Here is a 9,089-nt window from a genome sequence, read left to right as displayed (position 1 = left end):
ATCAGTAATGATGGCCAAGAAACTACCGGATTGTTGTTTAAAAATCTATCTGGTTCACTAATGCCCTTTCGGGAAGGAAACCTGCCGTCCTTACCCGGTCTGGCCGATATGTGACTCCAGACCCACAGCAATGTGGTTGATTCTTAATCGCCCTCTGAAATGGCCTAACAAGCCTCTCAGTTGTAAAATCTCGCGAAAGAAGTCATAATAAGAATAAAACCGGACGGACCACCCGGCATCGGACCACTAGGCACCGGACACGACAACGGCAAAACACCAAGCCCAGTCGACCCTGCAAGGTCCTCCTCACTAACATCTGGGGACTTGTGCCAAAATTGGGAGAGCTGTCCCACAGACTAGTCAAGCAACAGCCTGACATAGCCATACTCACAGAATCATATCTTTCAGCCAACGTCCCAGACTCTTTCATCACCATCCCTGGGTATGTCCTGTCCCACCGGCAGGACAGACCCACCAGAGGTGGCGGTACAGTGATATACAGTCAGGAGGGAGTGGCCCTGGGCGTCCTCAACATTGACTCTGGACCCCATGAAATCTCATGGCATCAGGTCAAACATGGGCAAGGAAACCTCTTACTGATTACCACCTACTGCCCTCCCTCAGCTGATGAATCAGTCCTCCTCCATATTGAGCACCACTTGGAGGAAGCACGGAGGGTAGCAAGGGCCCAGAATGTACTCTGGGTGGGGGACTTCATTGTCCATCACCAAGAGTGGCTCGGTAGCGCCACTACTGACCGAGCTGGCCAAGTCCTGAAGGACATAGCTGCTAGACTGGGCCTGCGGCAGGTGGTGAGCGAACCAACACGAGGGAAAAACTTACTTGACCTTGTCCTCACCAATCTACCTGTCGCAGATGCATCTGTCCATGACAGTATTGGGAGGAGAGACCACCGCACAGTCCTCGTGGAGATGAAGTCCCGTCTTCGCACTGAGGACACCATCCAACGTGTTGTGTGGCACTATCACCGTGCTAAATGGGATAGATACAGAACAGAATCTAGCAGCTCAAAATTGGGCATCCATGAGGCGCTGTGGGCCATCAGCAGCAGCAGAATTGTATTCCACCACAATCTGTAACCTCATGGCCCGGCATATTCCTCACTCTACCATTACCAACAAGCTAGGGGATCAACCCTGGTTCAATGAGGAGTGTGGAAGAGCATGCCAGGAGCAGCACCACGTGTACCTAAAAATGAGGTGCCAACCTGGTGAAGCTACAACACAGGACTACATGCATGCTAAACAGCGGAAGCAACACGTTATAGACGGAGCAAAGCGATTCCACAACCAACGGATCAGATCAAAGCTCTGCAGTCCTGCCACATCCAGTCGTGAATGGCGGTGGACAATTAAACAACTAATGGGAGGAGGAGGCTCTGTGAACATCCCCATCCTCAATGATGGCGGAGTCCAGCACGTGAGTGCAAAAGACAAGGCTGAAGCGTTTGCAACCATCTTCAGCCAGAAGTGCCGAGTGGATGATCCATCTCGGCCTCCTCCCGATATCCCCACCGTCACAGAATCCAGTCTTCAGCCAATTCGATTCACTCCACGTGATATCAAGAAACGGCTGAGTGCACTGGATACAGCAAAGGCTAAGGGCCCCGACAACATCCTGGCTGTAGTGCTGAAGACTTGTGCTCCAGAACTAGCCGCGCCTCCAGCCAAGCTGTTCCAGTACAGCTACAACACTGGCATCCACCCGACAATGTGGAAAATTGCCCAGGTATGTCCTGTCCACAAAAAGCAGGACAAATCCAATCCGGCCAATTACCGCCCCATCAGTCTACTCTTAATCATCAGCAAAGTGATGGAAGGTGTCGTCGACAGTGCTATCAAGCGGCACTTACTCACCAATAACCTGCTCACCAATGCTCAGTTTGGGTTCCGCCAGGACCACTCGGCTCCAGACCTCATTACAGCCTTGGTCCAAACATGGACAAAAGAGCTGAATTCCAGAGGTGAGGTGAGAGTGACTGCCCTTGACATCAAGGCAGCATTTGACCGAGTGTGGCACCAAGGAGCCCTAGTAAAATTGAAGTCAATGGGAATCAGGGGGAAAACTCTCCAGTGGCTGGAGTCATACCTAGCACAAAGGAAGATGGTAGTGGTTGTTGGAGGCCAATCATCTCAGCCCCAGGACACTGCTGCAGGAGTTCCTCAGGGCAGTGTCCTAGGCCCAACCATCTTCAGCTGCTTCATCAATGACCTTCCCTCCATCATAAGGTCAGAAATGGGGATGTTCACTGATGATTGCACAGTGTTCAGTTCCATTCGCAACCCCTCAGATAATGAAGCAGTCCGTGCCCATATGCAGCAAAACCTGGACAACATCCAGGCTTTGGCTGATAAGTGGCAAGTAACATTCGCGCCAGACAAGTGCCAGGCAATGACCATCTCCAACAAGAGAGCGTCTAACCACCTCCCCTTGACATTCAACGGCATTACCATCGCCAAATCCCCCACCATCAACATCCTGGGGGTCACCATTGACCAGAAAGTTAACTGGGCCAGCCATATAAATACTGTGGCTACGAGAGCAGGTCAGAGGCTGGGTATTCTGCAGCAAGTGACTCACCTCCTGACTCCCCAAAGCCTTTCCACCATCAACAAGGCACAAGTCAGGAGTGTGATGGAATACTCTCCACTTTCCTGGATGAGTGCAGCTCCAACAACACTCAAGAAGCTCGACACCATCCAAGATAAAGCAGCCCACTTGATTGGCACCCCATCCACCACCCTAAACATTCACTCCCTTCACCACCGGCGCACAGTGGCTGCAGTGTGTACCATCCACAGGATGCACTGCAGCAACTCGCCAAGGCTTCTTCGACAGCACCTCCCAAACCCGCGACCTCTACCACCTGGAAGGACAAAGGCAGCAGGCACATGGGCACAACACCACCTGCACGTTCCCCTCCAAGTCACACACCATCCCGACTTGGAAATATATCGCCGTTCCTTCATCGTTGCTGGGTCAAAATCCTGGAACTCCCTTCCTAACAGCACTGTGGGAGAACCTTCACCACACGGACTGCAGCGGTTCAAGAAGGCGGCTCACCACCACCTTCTCGAGGGCAATTAGGGATGGGCAATAAATGCCGGCCTCGCCAGCGATGCCCACATCCCATGAATGAATGAAAAAAACTGTACCTTCAGATAATGGGTTCCACCTGCTACCCGAGTTGCTGGGTAATATCTCCTCCTTACTGCACTACGGATTTTAATGTCCCGCTGCTCCAGATTTTTAATTAGGACTTCGTCCTCGATATAAACAGATAGGTTTAAAAATGAGACCACCATCTCCCCAGAGTACAGCATAGACGCCTCCAGGATCTTATCTCCAACCTTCAAACTCAGTAAAAGCCTTTCCACCACCACTTGGCCACTGACTTTCCCCTCAAACCGGCCATTTAGCTTCGGTCAGCAGACAAAGCAGCTTCCTTCCTCGCAGTCCTCATGGACAGCCTGGTTAATATCCCAGCCTCTTATCCCCTTATCGTCACAATGCACCACCTCCGTGTCCTCCGTCCCAGAGCTCCGGGAGTCCAGGACCCGATACTCGGACCTGGTCTTCTCACTTCCCCCAACCTTTTCTCCCTGGTTGAACGCATCCCAGGAACATCAACCTTCTGAGGGTTGAACATTCTGAGCCCCCCCCCGCCCCGACACTCCAGCCGGCTGCTATTTATGGACCAAAAAGGCCCTTAAAACCCTCCAAAAACAAATCAAAACTCACCACCAACTTTTTCCAAACTCACTCAAACTGCCCCCAGCAATCAAGCAGCCTCTTGCTCCCCGCTCGCTCCAGCCTCTCTTACAACCGCCCCCCCTGCCAGAATAGTGTGGCGGTAGGTATCAGCCCACTGGCTTTCTCTTTACTTAAAGGCTTGTGGTCCTGTGGCACTTTTGTTTTGTTCCCACCACCGACACTATCCCCGCCTATCCCGCACGGTCACTGATATTGGCCAAGTGCTGTTAACCATTTCAATTACCATTGGCCTCAATTACAAAGGTGCTGCTTAATCTCTATTCAGGACGTTGGGAGTGGGGTTGGATTCTGGAAGTTTTCCCAAAGGGTGATTGTCCTGTGGCACAGGTTTCCGGGAAGGAGACTGATGCCTTCAGTCCTTCCAGGAGCCAATGAATAGACTACTGGAAAACAATAGCAGCTTTTGGAAGGCAGCAGGAAATGTGCTGGAGAATAATGAATGAGTGACTATTGGTTCTGCAGAGTGATCCTGGTCCGGTTTCCCTGAGCTTGTGTTTCAGAGGCTGGGTATTCTGTGGCGAGTGACTCACCTCCTGACTCCCCAAAGCCTTTCCACCATCTACAAAGCACAAGTCAGGAGTGTGATGGAATACTCTCCACTTGCCTGGATGAGTGCAGCTCCAACAACACTCAAGAAGTTTGACGCCATCCAGGACAAAGCAGCCCGCTTGATTGGCACCCCATCCACCACCCTAAACATTCACTCCCTTCACCACCGGCGCACTGTGGCTGCAGTGTGTACCATCCACAGGATGCACTGCAGCAACTCGCCAAGGCTTCTTCGACAGCACCTCACAAACCCGCGACCTCTACCACCTAGAAGAACAAGGGCAGCAGGCACATGGGAACAACACCACCTGCACGTTCCCCTCCAAGACACACACCATCCCGACTTGGAAATATATCGCCGTTCCTTCATCGTCGCTGGGTCAAAATCCTGGAACTCCCTTCCTAACAGCACTGTGGGAGAACCTTCACCTCACGGACTGCAGCGGTTCAAGAAGGCGGCTCAGCACCACCTTCTCAAGGGCAATTGGGGATGGGCAATAAATGCCGGCCTCGCCAGCGACGCCCACATCCCATGAATGAATTTTTAAAAAGTCCAGGTTTCCCTAGGATCCACTCCCTGGTTTCACTGGGATCAAATCCTGGTTTCACTTGGATCCAAGCTAGGTTTCACCGGGATCACGTCCAGATTACACTGTGATCCAGTCCAGGTTTCACTGGGATCTAGTCCCTGGTCTCACTGGGATCCAGTCCAGGTTTCGCTGGGATCCAGTCCCTGGTCTCACTGGGATCCAGTCCAGGTTTCGCTGGGATCCAGTCCCGGTTTTGCTGGGATCCAGTCCCTGGTTTCACTGGGATCCAGTCCAGGTTTCGCTGGGATCCAGTCCCTGGTTTCACTGGGATCCAGTCCAGGTTTCGCTGGGATCCAGTCCCTGGTCTCACTGGGATCCAGTCCAGGTTTCGCTGGGATCCAGTCCCTGGTTTCAATGGGATCCAGTCCAGGTTTTGCTGGGATCCAGTCCCTGGTCTCACTGGGATCCAGTCCAGGTTTCGCTGGGATCCAGTCCCTGGTCTCACTGGGATCCAGTCCAGGTTTCCCTAGGATCCACTCCCTGGTTTCACTGGGATCAAATCCTGGTTTCACTTGGATCCAGGCTAGGTTTCACCGGGATCACGTCCAGATTTCACTGTGATCCAGTCCAGGTTTCACTGGGATCTAGTCCCTGGTCTCACTGGGATCCAGTCCAGGTTTCGCTGGGATCCAGTCCCTGGTTTCACTGGGATCCAGTCCCTGGTCTCACTGGGATCCAGTCCAGGTTTCGCTGGGATCCAGTCCCTGGTTTTGCTGGGATCCAGTCCCTGGTTTCGCTGGGATCCAGTCCCTGGTTTCACTGGGATCCAGTCCCCGGTTTCGCTGGGATCCAGTCCCCGGTTTTACTGGGATCCAGTCCCCGGTTTCACTGGGATCCAGTCCAGGTTTCGCTGGGATCCAGTCCCTGGTTTCGCTGGGATCCAGTCCCCGGTTTCGCTGGGATCCAGTCCCTGGTTTCGCTGGGATCCAGTCCCTGGTCTCACTGGGATCCAGTCCAGGTTTCGCTGGGATCCAGTCCCTGGTTTCAATGGGATCCAGTCCAGGTTTTGCTGGGCTCCAGTCCCTGGTTTCAATGGGATCCAGTCCCTGGTTTCAATGGGATCCAGTCCCTGGTCTCACTGGGATCCAGTCCCTGGTTTCCATGGTTTCCACTGTTCCAAACTACATTTCCCAGGATACCCCTGGCAGGGCCCGCCCTCATTGTATAACCAGACCCCGCCCCTCAGCCGCTCTCATTGGCCGGAGATTGATGAGCGGTTCGGCGGCTCGGCTGGTGTTTGGGCGGCGCGGCTGTCAGTCAGAGTAGGGGCGGGGCGAGTGGCGCTGACGCAGTTTGTGTGCGCGGATCGCGGCCTAGCGGAGCCAGGACCGGGGACCGGCCTGACCTCAGCTGACAGCGCAGGCAGCGGCTGGATGGAGTCGGCGAGAGAGGCCGCAGGTAGGAGCGGCGGGGCCCTTCCGCGGAACACTGACCTTTGGCGACAATCGGCAGGGCCTGAGGCCGCGGCCTGTTGCCGGAGGTCGGACGTTGTGAGCGGCGGCGCGGGACCGAGGAGAGGCGGCCGGCGGAGGGAGAGAAAAAGACGGGATTAGCGCCCCCCCGCCCCGAGTGTGCCATTCCCCCCCCCCCCCCGAGTGTGCCATTCCCCCCCCCCCCCCCGAGTGTGCCATTCCCCCCCCCCCCCGAGTGTGCCATTCCCCCCCCCCCCCCGAGTGTGCCATTCCCCCCCCCCCCGAGTGTGCCATTCCCCCCCCCCCCGAGTGTGCCATTCCCCCCCCCCCCCGAGTGTGCCATTCCCCCCCCCCCCGAGTGTGCCATTCCCCCCCCCCCCGAGTGTGCCATTCCCCCCCCCCCCCGATTGTGCCATTCCCCCCCCCCCCCGATTGTGCCATTCCCCCCCCCCCCGAGTGTGCCATTCCCCCCCCCCCCGAGTGTGCCATTCCCCCCCCCCGAGTGTGCCATTCCCCCCCCCCCCCGAGTGTGCCATTCCCCCCCCCCCCCCGAGTGTGCCATTCCCCCCCCCGAGTGTGCCATTCCCCCCCCCCCCCGAGTGTGCCATTCCCCCCCCCCCGAGTGTGCCATTCCCCCCCCCCCCGAGTGTGCCATTCCCCCCCCCCCCGAGTGTGCCATTCCCCCCCCCCCCGAGTGTGCCATTCCCCCCCCCCCCGAGTGTGCCATTCCCCCCCCCCCCCCGAGTGTGCCATTCCCCCCCCCCCCCCGAGTGTGCCATTCCCCCCCCCCCCCGAGTGTGCCATTCCCCCCCCCCCCGAGTGTGCCATTCCCCCCCCCCCCCGAGTGTGCCATTCCCCCCCCCCCGAGTGTGCCATTCCCCCCCCCCCCCCCGAGTGTGCCATTCCCCCCCCCCCCGAGTGTGCCATTCCCCCCCCCCCCCGAGTGTGCCATTCCCCCCCCCCCCCGAGTGTGCCATTCCCCCCCCCCCCCCCGAGTGTGCCATTCCCCCCCCCCCCCGAGTGTGCCATTCCCCCCCCCCCCCGAGTGTGCCATTCCCCCCCCCCCCCCGAGTGTGCCATTCCCCCCCCCCCCCCGAGTGTGCCATTCCCCCCCCCCCCCGAGTGTGCCATTCCCCCCCCCCCCCGAGTGTGCCATTCCCCCCCCCCCCCCGAGTGTGCCATTCCCCCCCCCCCCGAGTGTGCCATTCCCCCCCCCCCCCGAGTGTGCCATTCCCCCCCCCCCCCGAGTGTGCCATTCCCCCCCCCCCCGAGTGTGCCATTCCCCCCCCCCCCGAGTGTGCCATTCCCCCCCCCCCGAGTGTGCCATTCCCCCCCCCCCCCGAGTGTGCCATTCCCCCCCCCCCCGAGTGTGCCATTCCCCCCCCCCCCGAGTGTGCCGCTCCCCCCCCCCCCCCCCCCGAGTGTGCCGCTCCCCCCCCCCCCCGAGTGTGCCGCTCCCCCCCCCCCCGCGAGTGTGCCGCTCCCCCCCCCCCCCGAGTGTGCCGCTCCCCCCCCCCCCCGAGTGTGCCGCTCCCCCCCCCCCCCCCGAGTGTGCCGCTCCCCCCCCCCCCCCCCCGAGTGTGCCGCTCCCCCCCCCCCCCCCGAGTGTGCCGCTCCCCCCCCCCCCCCCCCGAGTGTGCCGCTCCCCCCCCCCCCCCCCCGAGTGTGCCGCTCCCCCCCCCCCCCCCCCGAGTGTGCCGCTCCCCCCCCCCCCCCCCGAGTGTGCCGCTCCCCCCCCCCCCCCGAGTGTGCCGCTCCCCCCCCCCCCCCGAGTGTGCCGCTCCCCCCCCCCCCCCCGAGTGTGCCGCTCCCCCCCCCCCCCGAGTGTGCCGCTCCCCCCCCCCCCCCCCGAGTGTGCCGCTCCCCCCCCCCCCCCCGAGTGTGCCGCTCCCCCCCCCCCCCCCCGAGTGTGCCGCTCCCCCCCCCCCCCCCCCGAGTGTGCCGCTCCCCCCCCCCCCCCCGAGTGTGCCGCCCCCCCCCCCCCCCCGAGTGTGCCGCTCCCCCCCCCCCCCCCCCGAGTGTGCCGCTCCCCCCCCCCCCCCCCCGAGTGTGCCGCTCCCCCCCCCCCCCCCCCCGAGTGTGCCGCTACCCCCCCCCCCCCCCCGAGTGTGCCGCTCCCCCCCCCCCCCCGAGTGTGCCGCTCCCCCCCCCCCCCCCCCCGAGTGTGCCGCTCCCCCCCCCCCCCCCCCCCGAGTGTGCCGCTCCCCCCCCCCCCCCCCCCCCCCGAGTGTGCCGCTCCCCCCCCCCCCCCCCCGAGTGTGCCGCTCCCCCCCCCCGAGTGTGCCGCTCCCCCCCCCCCGAGTGTGCCGCGCCCCCCCCTCCCCCCCCCCCCGAGTGTGCCGCGCCCCCCCCCCCCCCCCCCGAGTGTGCCGCGCCCCCCCCCCCCCCCCCGAGTGTGCCGCGCCCCCCCCCCCCCCCCCCCGAGTGTGCCGCTCCCCCCCCCCCCCCGAGTGTGCCGCTCCCCCCCCCCCCCCGAGTGTGCCGCGCCCCCCCCCCCCCGAGTGTGCCGCGCCCCCCCCCCCCCGAGTGTGCCGCTCCCCCCCCCCGAGTGTGCCGCTCCCCCCCCCGAGTGTGCCGCTCCCCCCCCCGAGTGTGCCGCTCCCCCCCCCCCCCCCCGAGTGTGCCGCGCCCCCCCCCCCCCCCCGAGTGTGCCGCGCCCCCCCCCCCCCGAGTGTGCCGCGCCCCCCCCCCCCCCCCGAGTGTGCCGCTCCCCCCCCCCCCCCCCCGAGTGTGCCGCTCCCCA

The 9,089-nt window shown here is 61.7% G+C and overlaps 1 protein-coding gene across 1 annotated transcript in view; it reads left to right on the top strand.

The window, feature by feature from the left end:
- Positions 1-6,203: 6,203 nt before the first annotated feature.
- wdtc1 (WD and tetratricopeptide repeats 1) overlaps positions 6,204-9,089 on the top strand; it is a 70,898-nt gene continuing 68,012 nt past the window's right edge. The window contains exon 1 of the mRNA XM_068006932.1: positions 6,204-6,332. The gene's annotated coding sequence lies outside the window, so the exon portion shown is untranslated. The remainder of the gene's footprint in view (positions 6,333-9,089) is intronic.

This window comes from Heptranchias perlo, chromosome 26 (assembly GCF_035084215.1).
Source record: "Heptranchias perlo isolate sHepPer1 chromosome 26, sHepPer1.hap1, whole genome shotgun sequence".
NCBI classification, from domain to species: Eukaryota; Metazoa; Chordata; class Chondrichthyes; order Hexanchiformes; family Hexanchidae; genus Heptranchias; species Heptranchias perlo.
The sequence above is the reverse complement of the archived record's forward strand: the minus strand, read 5'-3'. Positions and strand labels throughout refer to the sequence as shown.